Here is a 24,733-nt window from a genome sequence, read left to right as displayed (position 1 = left end):
ACCCAGTGGGAGGGGCAGGGCCCTGACTCCAAGTTGGCGATTTGTGGGGTCAGGAAGCAATGAGGTCAGGGACCCCTACGTGCTGCTGGCTGGGGCAGAGGTGGGGCCATGGGACCTCTGATGCCGGAGCAGCCCTCCCCTCTGCATAGGCTCCCTGAGACCCCATGTGCCTCTTGGAGCGCTAACGTGGGACCATGGAGTCTGGGCTCATCTCCTCCCCCACACCACGAATCACTTGCCCACCTGCACCCTTAGAGCCTCCTTCACTACAATGGAAGTGACACCACCTACCCTGCGGGGAGGCTGTAAGGGTGATATGTGACGTGCCCAGGATGCCCTGTTCAGCGTTGGAGCTTATCAAACAGGTGTTATGGTGTAACGAGAATATCTCACGTGTATTAAGTGCTTACATATACCAGCCCCTGTTCTGTTGTGCTTCCATTATTTCATTTCCTCCTTACAATGATACCGTAATGCAGGTGCTATTATCCCCATTTTACAGATGAGAAGACTGAGACACAGAGAGATTAAATAATTTACCCAAAGTCACACAGATAGGGAGGGGTGATGGAACCAGGATTAAAACCAGATTGTCTGTCTACACAGTCTGTGCTTGTAATCTTCACTAGGCTACACTGTCTCTGACCATGACTCCTCGCTGTGGCACTCCCTGAATGTCCCTGCTTTCTACCTTACTCCTTGAGACCTGCCAGGCTCAAACTCTTCTCAGGTCTGTTATCTGCTCCCTGCCAAACAGGGGCAACATCATTGCTTCTGGATCTGGCCCCACGAGGGCTATTGGAAGGCCACATGGTCTGAATATGAGTTATCTGATTGGCAGAACCTGCTTTACACCCAGAATCCTAGGAGTCTGAGAAACACAGTTTTGGTTTTGTGGCTTCTGCAGTTGAGGAACCCACACTAGGAGTGTTGCTTTGGGTTGTCTTATGCAAAGGAACAAAAGATCTCTGCTCCCTCCAGGCTCCGTTCCTCTCTCTGCTCCTTTCTTTCTTCCCAGTTCTTGGGCTTTGATATTAAGTGTAGCACAGGAGTTCAATCCTGGCTGGCTGTACCCTTCTCTAGCTGTGTGACATCGGACAAGTCACGTAACCTCTCTGACTTCATTATTCTCATCTGAGAAATGGCAATGATAGTACTTTCCTGGAAGCTGTTGTTGTGAGGGTTAAATGAGATAAAGTAATGCAAAGTGCCCCCAAGAGAGCAGGACACATGCAGGACTCTGTAAATGTAGCTGTTGTTGCCACAACTACCACTAGTAGGTTCCCCATGGGTTAACTGGAGATAGCTTCGAGCTGTTGCTGGAGCTAAATTATTAAATGTTTCCAAAACGGTAGTTGTGGATTGATCAAATTCTCTCTGTCCGAAGCCCCTTCCTCTGCGTAGCTCAATAAGGTGGGAGTCAGTGAGAGAGTCTGGTGAGGTTTATTGGGAGAATGAAGGTCAGGACTTCTTGAAACTCCTGACAGTGTGGGTCCCTGACATAGGCTAGGTCCCTGGGGAGGAGGAACGTGGTTTTGGCTGGTTTAGTAGGTGATCAAACAGGACAAATCCAATCAAATCCATTTGCTCAGTTGTTTGCTAAGAAACAAACAAACAAACAGAACCACATATGTCTTCCTCTCAACCTGACCAAAGCCTTCCTGTCTTTAAGGCTCACCTGAAGGGTTGCCTCCTACAGGAAGCCCTCCTTGATTGTGTAAGCTTATTTCAGGTTTTTGGGTTGTTTGTTTGTTTGTTTTGTTTGCCTTAACTAGCACCACAGTCTGCTTGCTACCCTGGTATGTAGTTCAGTTACAAGTGTAACTACGTGTCACTAATAATAAAGCTACGTGTCACTAATAATCACTGAAGTACCAAGCCCAGTACCAAGCCCTCTGAGTAATTTGCTTAAAAAGAAAAAAAGACCAGCTAGAGTAGATTTAATGATGTCTCTCTAATAAGGTTCTGTCACTCATCCCCTGTGCTTCCTTGCAGGGACGGGAGCAGGGGGCATTACTATATCTGGGAACGGCACGGCCCCTAAGGCTGTCTCATCACCGTGACAGCCTGAGGGTCATAACCGGTCAGGGCAATTGTGAGTGATCATGGGGCGTGTGCATTGCGATTTTATAGCTACATCCATTTCCTTCTACATGCTGGATATTATTAAACTCTGGATGAGCTCAGATGGGGGAATTATTGAACTGCTTGCAATGAGGGTAGTTCACCCCTCTGGAGCACTTTCCCATGTCCCAGATACTACCTTCAGCACTCTGCGGGCACTATTATCTTATTAGTCCTCCCACAAGCCTATAAAGTAGGTTCTATTAGCCTCCTCATTTCATAGAGAAAACTGAAGCTTGGAGAAGTAGAGAAACTTGCTCAAGGTCACACAGCTGCTGGGTGGCAGAGCAAGGAGTTGAATCCAGGTTTATCTGAGTACAGAGCTTGTTTTTGAAAATTCTTGCACGATGTTATGTTGAGCGCCCCCCATCCTCTCACTCACACACTGCCTGAGAGGTAGATATCATGCTGCCAGGTGCTCGGGAACATAAGAAGACAGGCGGAGGGGCCATGCTCCAGGGGACCCTGCATCCCCCAGGGAAATGCTGCTATCCACCTATCCCCTGCTGTCCCATCCTCTCTCCTTGCTCAAGGACAGGGCTCCAGCAATTCTCCCTTTGAGCGCATTCCTGTATCATCTATTTTCCCTCTCTATTGGGTCAGTCCCAGCACCATAAAGATGCTATTATTTTTCCCATCTTACAAAGAGAATCTTTTCTACACCATGCTTTTCTCTTCCCTGTCTCCCTATTTCTCTTTCCCTGTACAGCAGAACTGCTCTCTCCAATTCCTTTCCTCAAGTGCTTCTTAAATCCATCCCATTGTCTCTTGCACCCATCACTCCATCAGAACTGTTCCCGTCAAAGTCACCAATGACCTTCTCATTGCTTAATTCAGTGGTCAATTCTTGGTTCTCCTTGTACGTGTTCTATCTGCTACCTTTGTCCCCAGCCATCCCTCCTTGAACCTGTTCTCTTGGCTCCCAGGGCCCCTCGTCTCCTGGCTGTCCTACATATCCGTGGTGGCTCCCTCTCTGCCTCTTTTGCTGGCCCCTCCTCATCAACCTGACCTGCCCAGCACGCAGTCCTGACTTCTCTTCTCCACACTCGCTCCCTTGATGTTCTCATCCAAGCTCATAGCTTCAAATACCATGTATGATGATTATCCTCCAATGTGTATTTCCAGTCCCGACAGGTCCACTGAACTCCAGACTCATACATCCAGCTGCCTGGATAGCATCTTTGCTTGGAGGACTACAAGATGTCTCCAACATCACATACACAAAACTGAGCTTCTGACCTTTCCCCCAAAACTACTCCACCCCCTTCTTCTCCATCCCAGGTGATGTTAACTGTATCCTCCCAGGTCGAAAGTTGTGGAGTCATTCTTAACTCCTCTCTTTCCCTCACCCTTCATCTACCAGCTCATCCTGCCTGTTCTACTTTCAAAATATGTCTTGGATCCGTCACGTCTTACTGTCTCCACAGTTACAACCCCCTGAGCACCCATCATCGTTCTCTGAGTGTATTGCAGGAGCTTCCTGACTGGTCTCTCTGCTTCTGCCCTTCACCCCTTGACTGTATTCTCAGTCCAACAGCCAGAGGGATCCTGTTAAAATATAAATCAAATCATGTGACTTCTCCTAAAACAACTCAAATGGCTTTTCATCTCACCCAGAATCAAAAGCCAAAGTCTTATTAAGACCTGAGGCTTCTCATGATCTGGCAGCCTCCCCTTTCCTCTCTGACCATGTCTCCTCCCCCTTCACCCTTGTTTACTTCACACGTGCTCCTTTACTCCTCCTTAAATACCCTAGCCATGCTCTGCCCCAGGCCCTTTGCACTTGCTGCTCCTGCTGTCTGCTAGTCTCTTTCTCAGAAATCCACAGGTCTTGTTTCCTCCCTTCTTTTAGTTTCCTTCCTTCCTAACTGTTCCTCTTCAGTGAAACCTTGCCGGGTCTCCTAAAATGTCAACCCCCAATGTTACTCCCATCCCTCTCCTATGTTCTATTTCATCTCCTTAGCACTCATCACTAACACAATATACATTTTATTTATGTATGAGTTGATGGTCTGTATCCTTCACTGGAATGGCAACTCCACCAGAGCAGGGGTTTCAGTGACTTTTTTAAAGTCTCTGGCACATGTGCTCAATAAATACTTAATGAATGAATGAATGAATGAATGAATGAATGAATGAATGAGTCCCTTCTCCTGTCCAATATAAATAGATCCAATAATTCACAGCACCCATGTGACCCAAGGGTGGGAGGCAGTCCTGAAGAGTATGTGCCAGCACAGCAAACGGGCCCTAAATAGACAGGGATTCTCCATTTTCCCAATGAGAACATTGAAAAAGTTTATTGGGCCAACTTGAATTTGTATTTTCTTATGCCTTTGGAAAAAGTGGTTAAATATCTACTTATTAATATAATATTTAATTTAATAGTTTAATTATATATCTACTTAAAAACACATATCTAAAATAAGGTGTGCTAATTTAGAAATGTGGATTTTGCCACTCAGTGCATTTCATGAAATTCTTTTACTCAAGCTCCTCTCCAGGGCCTCTCCTCCTCCCAGCCCCTCAGCCCCATTTCCAGGTGTCTTCAGAACACAGACTTTGCTTCTGTCTGGGGTGTCCAAGATTTGGCAACTTTTGACTCCTTATGTGTTACTGTCAATTTCAGTCTGAGCTACAGGTGCCTGTTCACTTCGGAATAAGAAAAGTTTTTGTTGTTTTTTCTTTTCCTTCATCCACTGGGGGTGTGTTACACTCACCACACCCTGGCCAGTGGTCTGTAAATAAGGTGACTGGCTGTCTTGTCTTGCCTGGAACTTTCATTCCCAGGAAAAGTAGCCCAAATTGGTCACCCTACCCATAAAGGTCTTATTCACGGCCAAGTCCTACAGTTCCAAGGTCACACACCCAGGAATAATCAATACATTTGGTTGATTTCCCTTCTTGCTTACCCACCAGGAGACTCCGTAAGGGTCCCCTGTTAGCTTTGATTGTGGCTAATGTGTTTTTCCTGAATAGCACTGTGTGGTCCGAGATAAATAATGGAGAGTGAACTCCAAAAGGAGGCTTTGTTAGGACCCTAAGATAACCGTATTGTTAGGACCCTAAGATAACCGTAGAGCCCATCTACAGTAAATCACTCATTGACTCAGACTCCCCCCACTTGAGGGGCAAAAAATAAGACCTACTACGTTCCAAGCTGCAGACATGATCTCTAATCCTTATAATGACTTATTTCCATTTTAGAAAGGGGGAAACTGAGGCTCTAAGAGGGGAAGAAGTGACTTGTCCAAGGCCATGTATCTAGGAACCTCCCTGCTATACACCTGGCCTGGAATTCATGTTCACAGGTTCTCCTAACCTGCTGTCCCCAGCCACTGGGTGGGTGACTCAGGGCTTGTTTAGATTTCTGCTCTGGCTGGAACAAAGATTTATACCCAGGCATTAGGCCCTCATTCCTTGTCTCCCTGCCTATGACCCATCCTCAGACCCTTTGCCCTCAGGCTTTTGGGACCCAATCCCTGAGACCCCAGTATCCAGAGGCCCAAGCTGGGGAGAGGGTAGAGCACATTTTTTTCCCCCACACTTAGCTTCCAGGTCGCTGGCCTAGACGTGCAGCATTTGGTCGGAGTATAACACAGAAGAGTTATCTGAACTGGCTTTTAAGTCACAGCTCTCTGCTCAGCCCTGTATACCCACAGCTGATTGGCTCCCTTCTGCTTGGGAGAGGCTGAGAGTGGAGAGCCCAGCCCAGCAAGCTGTGGGGCAGCGGGGTTGGGAGCACAGATATGCCTGCCCGCGTTCCTGTCCCCAGATTTCTTGAGTACCTATTGTGTGTGCTGCACGTGCAGGGTGCTGAGGATGCAGAAATAAACAAGGCCTGGACCCCCTTCTCCATATTCACCTCAGGCAGAAAGTCGGGGTATGGGAGCTGGGAGGGGCATTAGGACGCCCCAGGCCTGATCCCATTTCCGTGGTTTCTCCTTGCCTCTCCTTGGATTCATAACGCTTCCTGCATTTCACATCCCAGTTCTGGAGGCACCTCCTCAGGAAGCCCTCCCTGACTGGCCCAGCTCATACCTCTCCTTCCTGGCACCCCCATGACAGGGTTGAGCAAGGAGCCAGAGACAGTGGAAGGTGGGAGAGGAATCCACACTCCTGGATGGTGGAGGCCAGGTCTCTTGTTCTCTTTATGCCCAGAAGCAACAGCCTTCCGTCTCTGATTTCAACAAATTGGAGAATCAAAGAATGTGAGAAAAAGAATGGAGGGAAAAACTGAAGGTCAGAGAGGGGCAGTAACTGCCTGAGGTCACACATCAGGTTAGCGGCAGAGCCTGGACGAAGATGCTTCTCTCTAGAATTTTCTCTCCTCATTTTGATAATACCCCACATTTATGGAACATCTCCTTACGTGTCTAGAACTGTTCTAAGTACTTAAGACATATGAGCTCATCTAGCCTGTCAACAGTTCTTCAAGAAAGGTATTAATATTATTGTTCCCTCCCCACATACAGTTGCGGTACCTGAGTCCTGGAGAAGCTACAGGATTGGCCTTAAGAACTTTCATAGTCAGTAAATGATGGAGTTAACATTCCAACCCAGGTGAATCACCCCCAAATCCATGCTCTTTCCCACTGCATCGTCTCTGATTCAGAGTTCATCGGGGACCTGCACAAGCTTCAGGGGGCTGTGACACCCCCCCACCGCCCTGAAATTGCATGTGTGTTCATTTATCAAGGGAGAGGACCAATAACTTTTATCAGGTTTTCAAAGGGTCTAACCTCCTCTCCCCCAACTGAGGCTCACTGTTCTATGTGACATTACTTGGATGGTTACTTACGAAGATGGGGATGGAGGTGAGCTTAGTTAAATAAGGAGGGGTGTGTGTGTGTGTGTGTGTGTGTGTGAGTGAGAGAGAGAGAGAGAGAGAGAGAGAGAGAGAGAGAGAGAGAGCGCTTCTGTGAGCACTGGGATGGAAGTGGGTCGGGCAGGCGCCCACGCTCTCCATTTTCCTGTCCTGCCTCCTAACATTTCCTCCCATGTCAGCAGCCTGTGGACATCATGGGGCCCGGCCAGCACACGCGTGTGCTCCCACATACAGCAGGTTGGACTCCGTGCCATGTTCCATTTCTCTCCTGACTGTCAGCCAGGCCTCCCCAGGGCCCGATCCCCACACTTGTTTTATGGAAGGTGTCAGCTCCCCCTCCACTCTCTGGCCTGATGCAGTTATTAGGAATAGCTACCAGAAGCGACAAAACACCAGGCGAGAAGGCGGGGGCTAGAGTCCCTGAGGCAGCTGCTGAGAACGTGGAATCCCTCATTCCTCATGCCACCGAAACAAACTCTGCTCCTGCCATCACTTTCTATTTAGAACTGCATAATAATTAGGATGCATATTTGGAAACAATTAAAAATAAACTGCCAGCATGTGGCTAATTTAGCTCAGGCTGCAATGATAATATTAATCCAGGAGAAGGGGAGAAGATGGGGAGGTGGACCCCATGTCAGTCATCACGACCCTGGTCTGGCTGCTGGTCTTTATTGGAGGGCCTCCAGATTCTCCAGGGCCTGGCCCCGGGCCTGGTCCCGGTAGACATGGCTTGGACCAAACAGCCAAGGACTCTGCTGATCAGTGTGCAGGGAGCTGGACTGAGGTCTCACTTCTTCCACGTGGGTCCACACGCCCAATGTCCTCTTGCTACATCCCATGTGCTCGCAGAAGACACTGTCCACCCACCCTCAGCCGGCTCCCCTGCTTCTCAACCCCCACGCTTCCTACTGCTTCCTCAGGTATCTGTTGTTACAGGACCTCACATACATGTGAATTTCGCTTTGTGAACTATGGTTTCCAGTCCTGGCTCCACCTCCTATTGCCTGGACGACCTTGGCTTTGCCCCTTCCTTCTTTCCTACCACTCGGCCTCTGCTGCTGTTCCAGACACAAGAGAATCTCAGCTTTGGCCTCAGACAGAGCGCGTTCAAATTCTAGCTCTGCCCCTCACCAGCGCTATGGTTTTGAGCAAGCCTCAGTTTCTTCATCTGCAAAATGGGGATAATAGTACCTACCTTCCATACAGATAGAAGGTTCTTATGAGGATGGAAGGAGGAGATGCATAAAAAGTGCTCCGCAGGCGCCTGGCACATGGTGAGCGTTCAATAAACGTCAGACATGATCATTTACACCGTTTGTTGTCCGCTCCTTATAGCAGCAGCTTGATCACGTGTGAGACCCCTCCACCCGAATGACTTTGTCTCTGTAGTTCCCTCTCCATGCTCTTTCCTGGGCAGGGAGCTCTGAGAGGGACCAGGTCCTGGGGGCATTTTGTGTCCCCCACAAGTGCCTTCCCCTCAACACTCAATGCTCATTTGTCAAGTGCCTGCCTCGCTTTCCGCCGTGGCCTCTTCTCTCCCATTCCAACCTTTCCTCCCATCATCTGGACTCAGGAGAATAGACATCAGCTCACATCTCCCTCTGTTCAAACTTTCCACTGGTTCCCATTTCACAGTGAATGCTGGAGTCCTTACTGTGGCCTCCACATTAGTTTCCAGTGGCTACAGTAACAAATGATCACAAACGTGGTGGCTTAAACCAAAAGGAATTTATTCTCCCCCAGTTCTGGAGGCCGGAAGTCCAAAATCAAGGTGTTGGCAGAGCTATATTCTCTCCAGAGGGGCCAATCTTTCCTTGCCTCTTCCAGCTCCTGATGGTGTCGGCATTCTTAGGCTTAGGGCTGCGTCTCTCTGTCTTCCCATTGCCTTCTCCTTGGTGTGTCTGTGTCTCCTATTCCATCTCCTCGCGGTCTCTTTTATAAGGACATTTGTCATTGGATTTAGAGCCCCCCCCAGATAATCCAGGATGATCCACCTCAAGGTCCTTAATTTAATCACATACAAAGGCCCTTTCCCTAAATAAGGTCACAGTCACCGGTTCTGGGGAATAGGATGTGGACATATCTTTTGGGGGGCCACCATGGAACCTACTAGAGCCAAACAGAGATTTCTCTCCTCCCCACCCCTCCCCGTCACTTACTCACTCTAGACACACTTAAACTTTTCTCAGGGTGCCCTCTGCATCCGGACATTCCCACAGCTCACACCCTCATTTCTTTTGAGTCTTTGCTCCGATGTCACCCTTTCTGTGAGGACTTCTCTGGCCACCCCATTTAAGCTCTATGGCAACTCCTCCCCTCTTTCCTGTTTTATTTTTTTTCACAGCACTTATTGCCTTTAACGTGTATCATTTGACCTATTTATTTGTTTATCGTTTCTCTTCCCTGAGGAGAATAACCTCCACGAGGGCAGGGACTTTGGTTTGTTGACATATCCCCAGGGTCTAAAATAGTACCTAGCACACAGTAAGCGCTCAAAAACCAGTTGTGGAAGAAAAAAATGAATGTGAAAGGCACCGCGCTGGGCTGGGAATACAAGGGGGGCAAAGAGCCCTCAAATCTCACCATCTGGGATGGGGGGTAGCCTCTACCATGGAGAAGGCAGCACACTGGCCGAGGGTACAGAGATGGGTTCCATCTTGTTTAGCGAAAGTGTTGTGAATATGTCCAGGCCCCGAAGCTGGAGCAGGGTCTCCAGAGGAAAATGAGACCTGACCCCAGAGGACAGCCACCAGTGTCCCTAGTACCCAGACCTTCATAGGAATTCAGTAAAGTTTTGTCCAATGGATGAATGACTCATTTCTGCCCTGAACCTGAGACAAAACAATAGAGCCAATAAACAGGATGGTTGGGTATTCGCCCACAATGGAAGTCTTTGGTCTATAATACCATTGTGCCCAGGTGGAGGGGCCCAGGGTCCACGGCAAACCCTCTGCCCCAGAGACAGCATGGAGAATAAGATGACTACAAGTACTCAGACGATGTGTCTTAGCAGCAAATCCTCCTGAGAACCAGCTAATGTCCCCGTTGGGGGCGGGGCTGGCCACTGACCAGGCCTGACCCTCAGGCTTCACTGACCCCTGCCTGGGCCAGTTGCTCAGGCCTCAGTGGAGGTGGCTGGCCGTGCGTGCACCTGCCCCTGCCAAGAGGCTTATCACAGCCTTGAAAGTCGCCAGTGCCAGGGAAGAGGCTCTCCTAACGACTGCCAGGCTGCCAAGGCAGGAGCAGCAGACTGAAGGGCATGTCATCCATTACGGGCCCGACCTCTCACCTAGGAATGCACGAATCATCACGTCACCTGTCATCCCCTTACCACCTGCAGTTCCAACCTGGCCCTGCTGCAGGCTGCCTGCTGCAGCCACTCCCCAGGGACCTGCTGGAGCAGCTCACAGAGGCAGATGTTGGGAGCCTGTCTCAGCCCCCTAGGGAGCAGAGAGCAGATGGCTGGCGCATAGCAATGGTGCTCCCCGAGGCTGCCCGTTGAGGGCACTTCCTCTGTCCCCTCCCAGGCCCGCATCCGACACTAATGCCCCAGAAGACTGAAGCAGCCCCATTCACCCAGAAACCCAGAGCCAGACCAGCTCGCATTCTGGGGAGAACTGGGCAGCGGATCCCGGTAATGCTTTTCTCCCAGACACCCTCCGGCTTAGAGTCTGTCACACAAATAAAGTCCCAGCCAGTCCCATCTGGCTTCTTAGCAGCAGGTAGGGGCCTGGGCAGTGCACGCAGCTTCCCCACCACCATTGCCCATTGTTTGTCCTGCCCCTGAATGGGGCCTGGCTCTGTGTCTCCCACAGGCAGGATGTGAAGGACAAGCTGCCCGCACGCCCACTGCAGCCTGGCAGGCTCGTCAAAGGCAGTAATTGTCGGGAGAAATTTGCCAGCAGAGTGAAATAAAAGAGCCTTGAAGGTATAAAGAGTGGGAGCGGCCGATAAGAAGCTGTTTATGTAGACTTTCATTCCCCAGACTGGAATGAGAACACAGGGTTGGTTTTTTTTTCCACCCGAGTTAAAGCCTTTTTGCCCCAAGAAGGCCAGTTTTGGATGCAAGAGAGATTGATGGTTGGCAGATGGGGGCTGCGGGAGCCTGGCTGTCGAAGACCCCCATGGTGTCTCCTTGGTCTGCCTCTGAGAGCCCCCTCAGAGCAATCCTGAGGGTCCCCAGCTGCCCAAGCTGTGTCCCCTCCCACCAAGTTCCTGAACCAAGGGGCTGAGCCAGGTAGACCTAGGGACCCCACTCCTGCTGCCCCCCAGCAGGACACAAGGGGGAGACGGGGAACTCTACTCGTGCCCTATAGTTCTTACTCTTTTCCACCTTGAGAGCCCCTCTCCTTTTATATAATTGGTTTAAGTGACACATATTCCTGGTAGAATATTGAGAAAAGAGATGGGCACAGAGAGAGAAATTAAAATAGCCTGTAAATCCTTTCACTATTTATTGTGTGCTGTGGCTTTCCGGTCCTTTCTCATTCTATATTGACAAACACGGGCTCCTACTGTTTCTTTGTGAGCTGCTTTCCCCCACCGCCCAACAGTATGTTATAAACACATTCCATGAAGTCTCTTGAGTCAATGTCCCCCTGGTCCATGGGGTCCCACCAGATGTTAGCTGCGCTTTCCCACTCATTAACTGAGAACATTCAATGTGATGACAAGTGACATGAGCCCAGCCACCATGCAGACAGGCACTTACCCCTCATGAATCACAACAGCTTATTCATGCCCTTGGAAATGGTCCTGCCTGGATGGGCCAGAAACGCTATCTACCTAATCTGCAGGAAATCTGTGAATGTGCGTGGGCCCCTTGTCAGCACTTCAAGGCCCCTTAGGATTCATGGCTGGCTTGGGTTGGGAGGAGGCAGTGAGAGTGCCCAATGGTGTGTGTTGGGGTGCAGGGAGGGCTGGGTTTGGACCTACAGAGTGTCCCGCATGTAGGTTGAGCCACTTGAAATATATGTTGTGATTTGTTGTATCTGCTTCCAGTTCCCCTCTCCTCCTAGCTATAGTGACTTCCTTAGGTTAAGGTGGGTCTCTGGATCTCCCCGAAAACCCTCACCATCCCTATCCCACGAATGACCTGGGGCAGGTACCCATTAACCCCTTGAAATCCACCCACTTAGACATCAGCATGGGCGAGTTGCTTAATTGGTTGGCTGGATAGTGAGGAGGTGGAACATAGGAAAGGTCAGCTTTGATGAGCGAGAGGGTTGGAAAGGATGCAGGATACAGAGGACCTGTGAGTGTCCGCTCGGATGGGGCTAGGATGGGACACTGCAGTGAAGGCCTTTGAAATGAAAGGAGGAGGCTCCCCAGGTGGAAACTGCCAGAAACAGATGTGGAAAGGCACAAAGGTCCAGCCTTCTTAGATATTTGACCAGGAACCAGCAAGAATACAGAACTGTAATGTTGGGCTCACCAGTGTCAACACTTTCCTAGGAAACAAATCCCCTCTATCGTGACCACAACAGGGAACAGCTGCTATGGAAGGATCTTTCTAAGACAAATTAGACACTGTCACTCAAACTCCTGCCAATTTCCTGGAAGAATCCACAAGATCTGCCTGCCTCTTCCACTTCATTCTATACTTCCTTCTCTGTCCCCAACCCCCAGTCCCAGGGGTTTCCTTGCTATTCCTCCAACACACCCATCTCTGTCCTGCCTCAGGGCCTTTGCACTGGCTGTTCCCTCTGTTGGGTATGTTCCTTCCCCAAACCTTTGCATGACTACCTCCTTCCCATTATTGGGATTCCTCCTTACATGTCACCTCCTCAAAGAAGCCTGCCCTGTCTACCCAAGGTAAAAGAGCCAGCCAGTCCCTTGCCCTATGTCTCTTGAATCATTTGCCTCATTTTTCACCACCTGAGATATTCTTGCTTTCTAATTTGCTTATATCTTTATGTCCCTACTATAAGACCCACTAGAACTGTTGTCTCCCTAGCACAGTGCCTGGCACATAGTAGGTGCTCAATAAATACCTGTTCACGGAATCAGCAAACAAGGATGGGATTCTCACTCCCGAGCGAGGCAGCCCATGGTATTATGGGAAACTTGTTTGTTAGAACTGACCAGAGATGACAGGGAGAGGTTTTATTTTATGTATCAGGGCCAACTGGATTGAGGCAGGGTTTGAGGTCACATTTGACCTCTATAGGAAAGAGCACTGGGACTGATAAATAATGTCTGCCATCGCCATAGAAACAGAAATAATGGTATGTGTGTCACATATCTGCCATACCTGGATTAGATTGGATGCCTCTTGAAAGAAGGTAGGGCCTTCTTCTCCTCTGCAGCCCCCAGCAGCTGGCACATGCTAGGCGCTTGGTCATGACTGATGTTGGCTGTTTGGACAGCCGGGAATTGCTCACCTTTGAGGACAAAGTTCCTGAAGAAATAGGAGAAAACATTGACACCAGTGGTTTTCAATCTTTTTGAAAACTTCAGTGTTCTTTTTTCAAAGGCATCTTACATAATTCTCGTATATATTAGCAGACAAAAGCAAAGCTGCCCTGGCTGAGGCGGGGTTTGGGGACGAGCCCCACTTGCCTGTACCCCCACCTCTAGAGGCAGCCCTGTGACTCCCTCAAGGAACCCGATGGCTCCCCAGAAACCAGTCTGAGGCCAAGGTCCAGAGAGGGGAAGTGACTTACCCAAGGTCACGAAACAACTTAGAACTGAAAACAGAGGTACCAGGTCGGGGACGCCCAGTTTAGTGCTTTCTGCCACATCTCTAGGATCTGCCATGGGGCAGGTGGCTCTGGGCTGGGTGTCGAGGCCAGGAAAGGACATCCCTTCCTCCTTGGGGCTGGGTGGACACCTGAGCAGCTATCTCCACCCCAACCCTGAGAGAGAAGAATCGGCCCCTCCTGGATGGGCACTGGCGTCTGCTTTGTTTATCTTGCTTTTGGGCTGCATCGAAAAACAGCTCCCTCTCCCTAACTGTGCTTTATTAATTAAAGCATTTCCCCTCTTTGGTAGCAGCTGCTTTGAAAGAGCTCAGAGAATGTTTAATTCATCCGTTCAGAGCTGGTCCCCCCAGCTCCCCTCCATGCGTCCTTCCTTCAAAGTGCTTTCCGGGGAAACCATCCCGGCAAGAGGGCTGTTTCCCTGCTTCTGCCAGGCCGCCCAACCTGCCTTTCCTGCCTGCAGACGACGTGCTTCTCCCTCTGCTAGCTGAAGTGATTTGTCATTCAGAGAAATCTATTAGGAATGAGCGAGGCTGGGTGCCAGCCCAGGTTCTCCTCCTTGAGATGGTTTAAAAGGCCACTATTTGTCGAATTACTACATGAGTATTTAATGATCATCTTCCTTGGCTGTTTAAAGGCGAAAAAATGAGGGTGTTGATTACCCTGTGAAGCTGATCAGAGACTGTGCTTCCCCAAGGTGGGGGTGGGGTGCTGCTGGCACGACACACTCTAGGAAGGACCCTGGGGAGGCAGCATCTGGGGGTCCCCCTGTCCCCTTCACAGCAGTGGTCGGTCGCCCAAGGTGTGTCTGTGGGCTCATCTCCAACAGAGCCACCTGGGACCAGTAAAGGGGTCACTATCTTAGGTGGAAGTTCCCAGCCCCCCAGCGCTCCCTGTTCCCCCAAAATGGGCGTGTCTGCACATACCCCAGAGCTCCACCCCCATTTCCTTGAAAGATCCAGTTGGAACGTGGTGGTTGGATACATACAAACCCTCTCAAGATGGGGAGCAGCGAGCCCCTTTTCCTCCTGCCTGCGGCCTTGGAGAGACGTGCGGGCTAAATCAGCCCTTCTCCTCCTTTCCCCACTCTTCAAGTCCCCTCAGTCATGGCTCCCATGCACTACCCCTTCCACCGGTGTGTCCCAGGGTCACGTCCAATTCTTCTTTCTCTCCCACCCAGGGAAGCCCAACAGAATGTGGTGACATCATGTCAACCGGATTTACAACAAGAAACAAATGCTATGCAAACTTGGGGACTTACGGGTGTCAGGAGCAGACTACCTGGGGCACCTCACCAAGGCCAGGGACACAACAGGGACCTCCACCCTGGGCTTGGGACCCACTGAATCAGCCGAGCTGGCCCGTGCTCCACCACCTGGGCAATCGGTACATTAGCTTTAGCCCCTCACAGAGTAATCGCACCCAGCAGATAGCCCAGCAGGATGGCCCTGCCAGCCTGAAAACCCTGGGGAATGTTAATTAGACATCTCAGAAACGGCATTCAGGGGAAACAGCACTCACGAAACACTTGGCATATGTAGGTGCAGTGTAAAGAGGCTGGAAGCCCTAGTTTACTCAGTCCTCACCAAGCTCCAGGAGTAGGTGCCATTTCGTGGATGAGTAAACTATGCGGGTGGAGAGCACGTAACTGCTGAGTCACTCAGTATTAGGTGGCAAAGTCTGGATTTGCACCAGGTCTGTCTGTCCCCACACCCACACCACTAACAGGGATGGTGGCATTAGACCCAGCAGGGCAGCTGTGTGGACTCCAGCCAAGCAGCGTGAGACCCAGGCTTGTCATTCCTGGGCAGCATTGGGCTGTGCGAGAGCAGGGTCAGGAAGACTGGGTTCTGATCCTGGGCCTGCCACCTAACCCCTCTGTGGTCCTGAGCAAGATGCTGACCGGACTTGTGCCTCAGTTTCCTTGTCTGTAAAGACAATGACAGTGCTTACCTCCTAAGGTTGTTGTGAAGGTTTCTTTATTCAGACAATAAATATTCATCCAGCGCCGAAAATAATATGATCCTTGCCTTGGTCTAGGAGTGGGAGATGGGTAATAGACATACTAGGTGAGTTAATGAGATGGTATATTAAAAGGACAAGAGAAAGAGGAGCAGGACAAGGAGCCTGAGTGTTGGAGGCAGGTGTGTGTGTGTGTGTGTGTGTGTGCGTGCTCTGTGTTCTGCAGTGGATTGCAGAATTAAATGGGGGAGGAGAGTCGGGGCAGGTCCCATAGAGGAGAGACTGAGCAAAGCGGGGAAAGCAGACATCCAGGGGACCAGTGTTCCCGGCCAGAGGGGACAGCCAGCACAAAGCCCGAAGGAGCATTGGAGGAAGGGTGAGCAGGTCAGCGGGGCTGCAGCCAAGACAATGAGAGGGGACGACATGGGAGATGAGGATCAGATCAGGCGGAGCTCACGGGTTTTCACAAGGACTCTGGCTTTACTCCGAGTGGAATGGGACGGTGAGAAATCCAGGGGGAGTGCCTCACACAGGGAGTGCCCGCTAAAAATTAATTATTCTTTGTTATTCCTTTAAGATGACTATCTTTTTTTGGTAATGGGGTCGAGTGGGGTCCTTGGTGCAGCCTTGGAGAGAAACTCCCCTCTTGCTCTGGAAACTAATATCCCAGTTCGATGCTGGCCCCTCTGAGAGGGAGTCCCTTCTCCTGTCCTTGCCATGGAGACCTGCTGCTTTGTCCTGCTCCCCTCTGAGAGTAGTGGAGTGGATTTGGTAAAGTGCGGCCTCCCTGCAGTGGGTGGCCATGGGCAGGAGAGGGTGCAAAGGAGGAAGGAGAGGAAGAGAAGAAGGGACACAGAAGAGGTGGGGAAGGAGGAGAGGGAGAAGGAGGAAGAGAGAGGAGGGGAAATGAGGGATGAGGCAGGTGGAACACCGTAGGGGTCAGACTGTCATTCCGTGAGAGGGGGATTCCCACGTGGCTCCCTCCCAGTGGGGCTCTGCTGGAGTCGCAAAGAGATGGTTATTTTCGGTGGCAGCATGATTGGGAGCTTGGAAAGCAGGAAATTGAGTGGTGATTAAGGTTGTAATAAGTTGACAACATCAAATATCATTACCCCTAGAACATGCAAATGATCCCATCTTTACCGGGATTTGCCACGCAAATACCAATTAGCAGGAAAAGTGTTTGCCTAGATCGGGGGAGGCTGGTTCTCCCGCCAATACCCCGCCCTCACTGTCCCTGCAAGAGGGTAAAGGGTGAGGCTCCACAGGGATAAGCACTGATCTTGGGAAAGCCCGCCAGAAACTCTGGCCTAAACCTGCCCTGCCACAGGCTCTGCCCTCTCCACTGGCCAGGAGGCTGCTAGAAGCTTCCGGGACCAGCCCCTGGGGCAGCTGGTCTCTGCCCCAGGTGTTTCCCAGCCATGGGCTGACCCGTGGGGGTAGCCTTGGCAGACTGGGCACCCTCACATTGTCAAAACCTCATTTCGTGCAGCCAGGAGCCACATACCTGCCGCTGCCTCAGAGGAGGGGTCTGCAGGGGGACGCGCAGCGTGCTTTGGAGGCTGTGGCCCCAGAGTCCGGGCACTGCTGCATTGTGGGGATTGACCTCTGCAGGGTCCGGGGCAGATGACTGGGAAGTCACTGGATAGGAGCCCCCGGCATTTCCTTTTCTTGGCCACATATTTATGCCCTGCCCCCGATGTCCCTGGCATCACAGAGACATCGTCACTCATCCCGAGATGACTGCATCACAGGGCCTGCCCTCAAAGAGCTTCCGGCCTCACTTGTCAGGTAGAAGTAACAACGGCCAGAGATGGTAGAACAAGATGCAGAGAGAGAGACAACCAAGATGGCGCAGTAGGTAGACGCTGCGTTTCCCTTCTCTCACAACCACATCAAAATTACAACTGAATTACAAAACAACCATTATTGAGAATCGCCTAAAATCAAGCTGAACTGAAGCCTTTCAACAAAGGACATGCAGAAGAAGTCACCTCCAGACTGGTAGGAAGGTCAGAGACAGACGTGGGCTGGTCCCACACCCACGTGTGACCATTAAAGATCGGGAGGGCTGTTTTGGCTGTAGGGGTTTCTCACAATCCCCTAGAAGGGCGAGAAATTCCAGCCCCACTCCAGCCCAGGGTTCCAGCGCCGGGGAGAGAAGTCCCCATAATTTTTGGTTGTGAAAAACAGTGGAGATTGTGACTGAGTGAGACCGAGTGCGGCTGCACCCAGGCTCCCCTCTTAAAGGGACTGCACGTGGACTCACCCACCAGTGGAATCATTCATTCTGAGCTTCTGTACTGGGACGGCCGCTGGAAAGGCGGCAGGGACAAATGGTGAGGAACTGAGTTGTCTGGCTTGCAACGGGGGCTAGAAAGGTGGCTTTCTCCTAGACTCCTAGACGGGTAGAGGCCATTGTTTCTTTGCTGAGCCCTCCCCCTTCCCTGCATGTGAATACAGTCAGCGCCATATCTGAGTCTCAGCCCGTTTGTTTGCCACACCCTGGTGATTTGAGACCTGGCCCTGCCCAATTTTCGGGCACACCCAGGCTACTTTCAGTGGCCATTTCATGCAGACCACTTACCTTGGCTCATGCTGCAGACTTTCCTAGGGTCTCTCAAAGGTTTGCTAAACCCGGACAAGCAGCATCTGGCTTGAGCGTGTCCCGTACCTCTGGCTGAGCAGTCCTATGCTGGCATTAGTGGCAACCGACCTTGGTTCGCGGCTTGGTCTCTCAAGGCACTTCCAAGCACAGCACAGGTGGCAGCCACCTGCGGATTTCTTTCTGGCTCCGGGTGGGGCAGGGGCTGTGACTGAAGTAGACCTACAGCAGGTCCCCTTTAAGGTGGTCCTGGGGTTGGCGCCCCAGTGGCCAGCTTCAAAATGAGCTGGAGCATCACCCAGCTGCCTCCAAGTATGACACACCCAAGGGGCAGATTGGGCAGGCACCAGAGTCCTGCTGAGGCAGATCCTGAACTGCAGGATCAGCCCCTGCACAATAAGTCTTCCTCTGTAGTCAAGGCCAGTCCTCACAACCAGTGAGCCCAAGGGTCAGTCCCTTACATTGATTTGCAATTATCAACCAAGGCTCAACTACAAGAGGAGGGCACACACAACCCACACAAGGGACACACCTGGAGCATGTGGTTTAGGTGACCAGAGAGATTGCACCACTGAACTCCACAGCCCATCTACTACATAAGACCACTCTACTAAGAAGACATAACAGCCCTACCTAATACGTAGAAACAAACACAGGGAGACAAAGAAACATGTCCCAAACAAAAGAACAGAACAAAGCGCCAGAAAAAGAACTAAGCAAAATGGAGATAAGCAATCTATCAGACGCAGAGTTCCAAACACTGGTTGTATGAATGCTCAATGGAGTTCAGATGGGTGGAGTGTAGTTAAAATAGTCTGTACTAATACAGGAATGAATTGATGATATTCTGACACTAAACCTCTATCCTTTTCCTGTAACTTTTCAGATTTTTTTTGTTTTTGAATACATAGAGTCTTATTTAGCAAGAAAGAGTGAGTGAATTCATAGAAAAGTTTTCTCTTTAGGGAGAAGTAAAAGTTCTTATTGGTTGGTAAGAAATCATGGCTTTGTATGCAACATGTAATGATTTTTAAAAACTTCTAGCTCTATTCTTATTTTCCTGTCTTTCTTTGAGGCAGTTCTTGTAACACACTTTTCTTTTTATACATGTTGTATTTTCTGGGTATCTATATCATGCTCTAAAAATTTTGTAGCTTTGTAATAGTATTAAGGAACATGACTAAGGAGATGAATCACATTTTATTTTTCATGCCCAAGCTGCTGCCTTTTTCATTGTGTCCAATTAAAATATGTCACAGTTTTCGCAGTAAATGTTTCAGTGTAATATTTGAAGGATAAGGGACAGCTGGACTGAAGAATTGTGACCTGTGGAAGTTTTTGGGATTACTGCTTTAAAATTACCTGTATTTGTTTTTCTCTGCCATTCATTTCTTCTATTTAAAGGCACTGCCACTGAAAACTGAGGTTCCATCGTTCATGAAAATTTTCAACATAATTAAATTTCAACATAAGCTAAATATGTTAATAATGTGAAAAGATTCTGTGGTACAGACTTCTGTGTATTCACCAAACCTTTTCTTCCTGGGCAAATAGGCAGACTATAGTTCCCAGTCTCCCTGGCAGTTAAGCATATTCAGACAGTTGAGTTCCAGGGAATGGAGTATAGGTGGAAATGATGTATGTCATTTCAAGGCATTGCCGGTGAAACTCTTCATGACTTACATATTCTGTTTCCTGCGCATATGATTGAATGCAAGGGAGGATGAAGTCTTAGTAGATGGTTAGGCACAATAGTCAATAAGCCTGAGGGCCCTCAGTGACCCCGTGGAACAGAATCTCGCTCACTTCTCCATATATCGTGATATGGATGAGAAGTCAACCTCAAATATGTTAAGCTACTCAAATCTCATGCAAGAATTGATACCAAAAAGCATTTGCTTCTCAGCCTTTTTTGAACCATAGAATCCAGATGTGTACTATGGAGGAAATGGGATTTAGTGAACACAGAACATTGTCGTTGCCAGAGGTAATTTGCCAAAGTTTTCAAGCATGGATGTTTTATGTGCTTAAAATAAAGACTTTATCTCTTATTGTCCCAGATCTTTCCTAACCCAGCAAAAAAAAAAAAAGAATGCCCAATGATCTCATAAAAATGGAGATGGAAACCATAAAAAAGAACCAACCAGAAATAAAGGATACAATAATGGAAACGAAGAATATATTACAGGGAATCCACTGTAGATTAGATGAAGCAGAGGATCCAACCAGCAATGTAGAAGATAAGATAGCAGAAAACACCCAACCAGAACAGCAAAAAGAATAAAGAATCCAAAAAATTAAGGAGAGTTGAAGGGGCCTCCGGGACAAAATCAAGCGTACCAACATTCGCATTATAAGGGTACCAGAAGGAGAAGAGAGAGAGCAAGGAATTGAAAACCTATTTGAAGAAATAATGACAGAAAGCTTCCCTAACCTGGTGAAGGAAATGGACATACAAGCCCAGGAAGGACAAAGAGTCCCAAACAAGATGAACCCAAAGAGGCCAACACGAAGACACATCATAATTAAAATGCCAAAGTTTAAATACAAAGGGAGAATTTTAAAAGCAACAAGAGAAAAGCAGTTAGTGAGCTGGCCCCAGTGGCTCAGGTGGTAGGAGGACCAAGCCGAGGTCACCGGTTCGATTCCCACATGGTCAGTGAGCTGCGCCCTCTACAGCTAAGATTGTGAACAACAGCTCTCCCTGGAGCTGGGCTGCCGTGAGCAGCCAGAGGCCGCCATGGGCTGCCAGTGGCCAGCAGCTGGCAAGAGCTGCCATGAGCGGCCGACCAACGACTGGCAACCAACTGCCTCAGCCGGGGGGAAGCGCAAGGCTCATAATACCAGCATGGGCCAGGGAGCCGTGTCCTACATAACTAGACTGAGAAACAAACAATGGCTTGAACCGGAGGGGGCAGAAGAAAGGGGGGAAAAAGAAAAAGAAAAGCAGTTAGTTACCTAGAAGGGAACCCCCATAAGACTGTCAGCTGATTTCTCAACAGAAACTTTGCAGGCAAGAAGGGAGTGACAGGAAATATTGCAAGTGATGGAAAACAACGACATACAACCAAGATTACTCTACCTAGCAAGGCTGTCATTTAGCATTGAAGAACAGATACGACACTTCCCAGACAAGAAAAAGCTGGAGGAGTTCGTCAGCACCAAACCAGTATTACAAGGACTCTTAGAGGGACCCCTTTAGGTGGGAGGGTGGTTAAGGACGGTTTAAAGGGGAAGGGATTAAGAAGAACAAATTGGGTGTTATACAGTTGGGTGTTATACAGTAGTCATGGGGATGTAGCTTATAGCATAAGGAATATAGTCAACAATATTGTAATAACTAGGTATGGTGCCAGATAAGTACTAGGTCTATCAGGGTAATAGATCTAGGGTGATCGATGGGAATGGGGTTGGGGGCAGGGTGAAAAAGGTGAAGGCATTAAGAAATACAAATTGATAGTTAATACAGTCTGGGGAATATAGTCAACAATGTTGTAAAGATCATGTGAGGTGCCTGATGGGCATTGGACTTATCAGGGGCATCATGTCATAGACCATGTAGATGCCTGACCACTGCGCTGTGCACCTCAAGAGCTGATGTAGAATAAAATTGAATGTCAACTATAGCTAAATATATAGGTATATGTGGTCACAGGATGTGGAGTACAGCATGGGGAGACAGTCCATGGTATTGTAACAGCTACATAAGATGTCAGAGGGGTAGTAGCTTAGGGGGTGGATTATCACTTTATGAGGGGTTTAAATGTCTAACTCGTACGTACGTTGCTTTGTACACCTGAAACTACTACTAATAATAAAAAACAATGGCCAGAGACAACAGATGAGGCATAACGTGAATGATACCAACAGGAGCATATTAGGCTGTTTACAGAGATGAACTTGCTTTTTGCTGTGGTGGCACAAGAAGATGGCACAGACTTTGGACTGAGCCTTGAAGGAGGACTAAGAGAAGGGGAGGGAGGGTTCTTAGTGGGAAGAATGGCAAAGCCAAGCTTTGAAGGTTGGAAAATGCATGCTGTGCTCTATCTAGGGTCAGTGAGTCTGCCATTCATCCGATTCAAACATCTAACTGTCCAGCCCTAATCCCCCCATCCAAACCACCAAACCAACACCCAAACCATCACCAACCACCTTTCCACATACTACTTAACCCACCAAACCGACCCACCCATCCAAAGCCACCAATCTACCCAACCCCAAATCTATCAGCTCATTACCCCGCCCCCCAAACCCATCTCTCAATCCATCAATCCACCTCACTAGCATGAATCAACTCACCTATCCACCACCCCACCCGCCAGCTCAGTGAAGATGATAAACTCTGGAGTAGATGGCCAGGGTTCTTTAAATAAGGGTGATTATTATATGTGGGAGATTTTGATGGCAACTTGGCCCAGGGTCTGGGATATAATAAGCATTCAACATGTGGCAGCACTTGCTATTTATTGGATAATATGATGTATTCCAAAGCCAATAGGACATGCTAGGCAGGGGAGCACTGGGGTTAAGTTGAGCTGGGAAAAGGTTAACCTATAGGAAGATATATAAGTGGGATCAGAGGGGCAGACCCTGGAGCTGGGCACCCAGTAGGCCATTTGTCCAGAGTCAAATTTGGTAAGGAGGAGACAGAGGCTTGGGAACCTTCCCTCCCTCTTACCCGTCCATCCTATCTCAGAGGAGGACCCACTCGGAAATCTGGGCACCCCAGAATTTGTCAGCAGGGAAATTGCTCTTATTCTTAATGCTCATATATGAACCTTTTGCTAATGGGCCCAAGGGTAACCGGTACGGCCCCAGGAAGCTGGCCCAGGAGGGCAGCAGGCACAGGCTGGTGATCTGGAGATCTTCTTGCCCTCCAGAGCCCCCAATCAGTTCAACCCTTCTTCCACCCTCCATCCTACCAGGCTCCTACAGAGGGAAAGGAAGGTTTCCTGCAGTCCACATCAAGCCAGAAGCTTCCAGCTGCTTCCATATGGCTGCCTCCAGAAATGCTTTTGATCATCTAATTCAGGTTGTATTAATTCACCAAATCCCTTAAACTTGCAGAGATTTTCTCCAGTGTCTAAGGGAGATCCCTTCCCCCGCTCCTTGGAGCACCCTGTGGCCATTCAGGATGCAGGAATCGGGTGAACTTGAGAGAAGCTTCCCAGGCAGGAACCAGTGGCCACGCCTGACCCAGCACTCCTATGCGCGCACCAGCTGGGCAATGTGGGGGTTGGGTGCCCACACCACAGCACCTGGGCTGGTGGGGCTGACCCTGTGGGTTACTAGACCCTGGCCAGTGGCTGGCAGAGCTATTACAAGGCACAGTGCAATTTCATGCCCTGTTTCCTTCCTCCTTGGTCTGCAATTTCTGCTCTATTTGTCCAAAATGAACAGAGATGAAATGAAGTGAATTAGTCTCTTCTTACCCCGTCTCTGCCCTCTCCCTCTTTTCCTCTCTCTGTCCTATCCCTCTTTTCTTTTCTCTGCCTCCTCGGTATTCCCCAGCCAGCCCTTCACCTCCCCCCATCTTCACTGCTCAGTTTTTTCTTCCTCTCACTCATGCTGTCTGAAGCTCTGCCTCCCTGCTCCATGCTCCCTCTCTCCTTGCTCTGTTAGAATCTGCAACTTTGTCCTGCTCTTACCCACTCAAACGTGCATCCATTGAGCACTGGCTGCATACCAGAGAATGTGCCTTTTGCCTGGCTCTCATCCTCCTCTCCTCTTTGCCATCCTACCTGGGCAGGGAGGTGCCTGGACCCATGTCAGGCAATGAGGGTGCTAGATGTCTCCAGGAGGCTTGTTTACTCCCCTGGAGTAAGCTGGGGTGGGGGGATTACACTCTCTACCTCTGAGTGCTGAATCCCTATTTCAGCTCAGGAGGTTATGTCTGGACAACTGGCCCTAGGGTATCCCTTAAATGTCAGGGTCACTACCAGCCAAATGTCAGGGGCGCTCACAGTGCTAACCTTCCACTGGAGACTAACTCTGACCCCCAACCATTGCCACACAAGCCCTCAGAGTAGGTGTGTCTCAGGGTTGGTCCAGCCAGGCCTTCTTCTCTGATAAATGCACTGTCACCTTAAAGCTAAGCCCTGTTTTCATGTTCTGCCTAGCTACCTGGGTGGGCCAGGCCAGGCGTGTGGGTGCCTGTCCAGGCTGGACCCAAATAAGCCCCTTGCAGAAGTTTGGAGTCGGTTCCTGGGTAATTCTGCTGTCTCTGATGATCAGGCACTTGGAATGAATATGATGGGAAGCTGGGGCCTGATTGGCCTCATCTGCCCCTCTGCATGGGACAAAGGGGGAGCCGGTGTGCAGAGGAAGGAGAAGAACCAAGGAGACCTGCAGAAAGCGACAGAAGAGCTTGTCCCAAGGTGAGGGCAGGCCAGGAGAGAGTGAGACAGAAAGAGATAGACAGAGAGACACACACAGAGAGACAAAAATGAAGAGAGAGAGAGAGAGACAGAGAGAGTGACATTGGGAGAGAGAGGCAGGGAAAGCAGAGAA

The sequence above is a fragment of the Rhinolophus hipposideros genome (genome assembly GCF_964194185.1).
Source record: "Rhinolophus hipposideros genome assembly, chromosome: 8".
Lineage (NCBI taxonomy): Eukaryota > Metazoa > Chordata > Mammalia > Chiroptera > Rhinolophidae > Rhinolophus > Rhinolophus hipposideros.
This window is presented reverse-complemented; position numbering follows the sequence as displayed.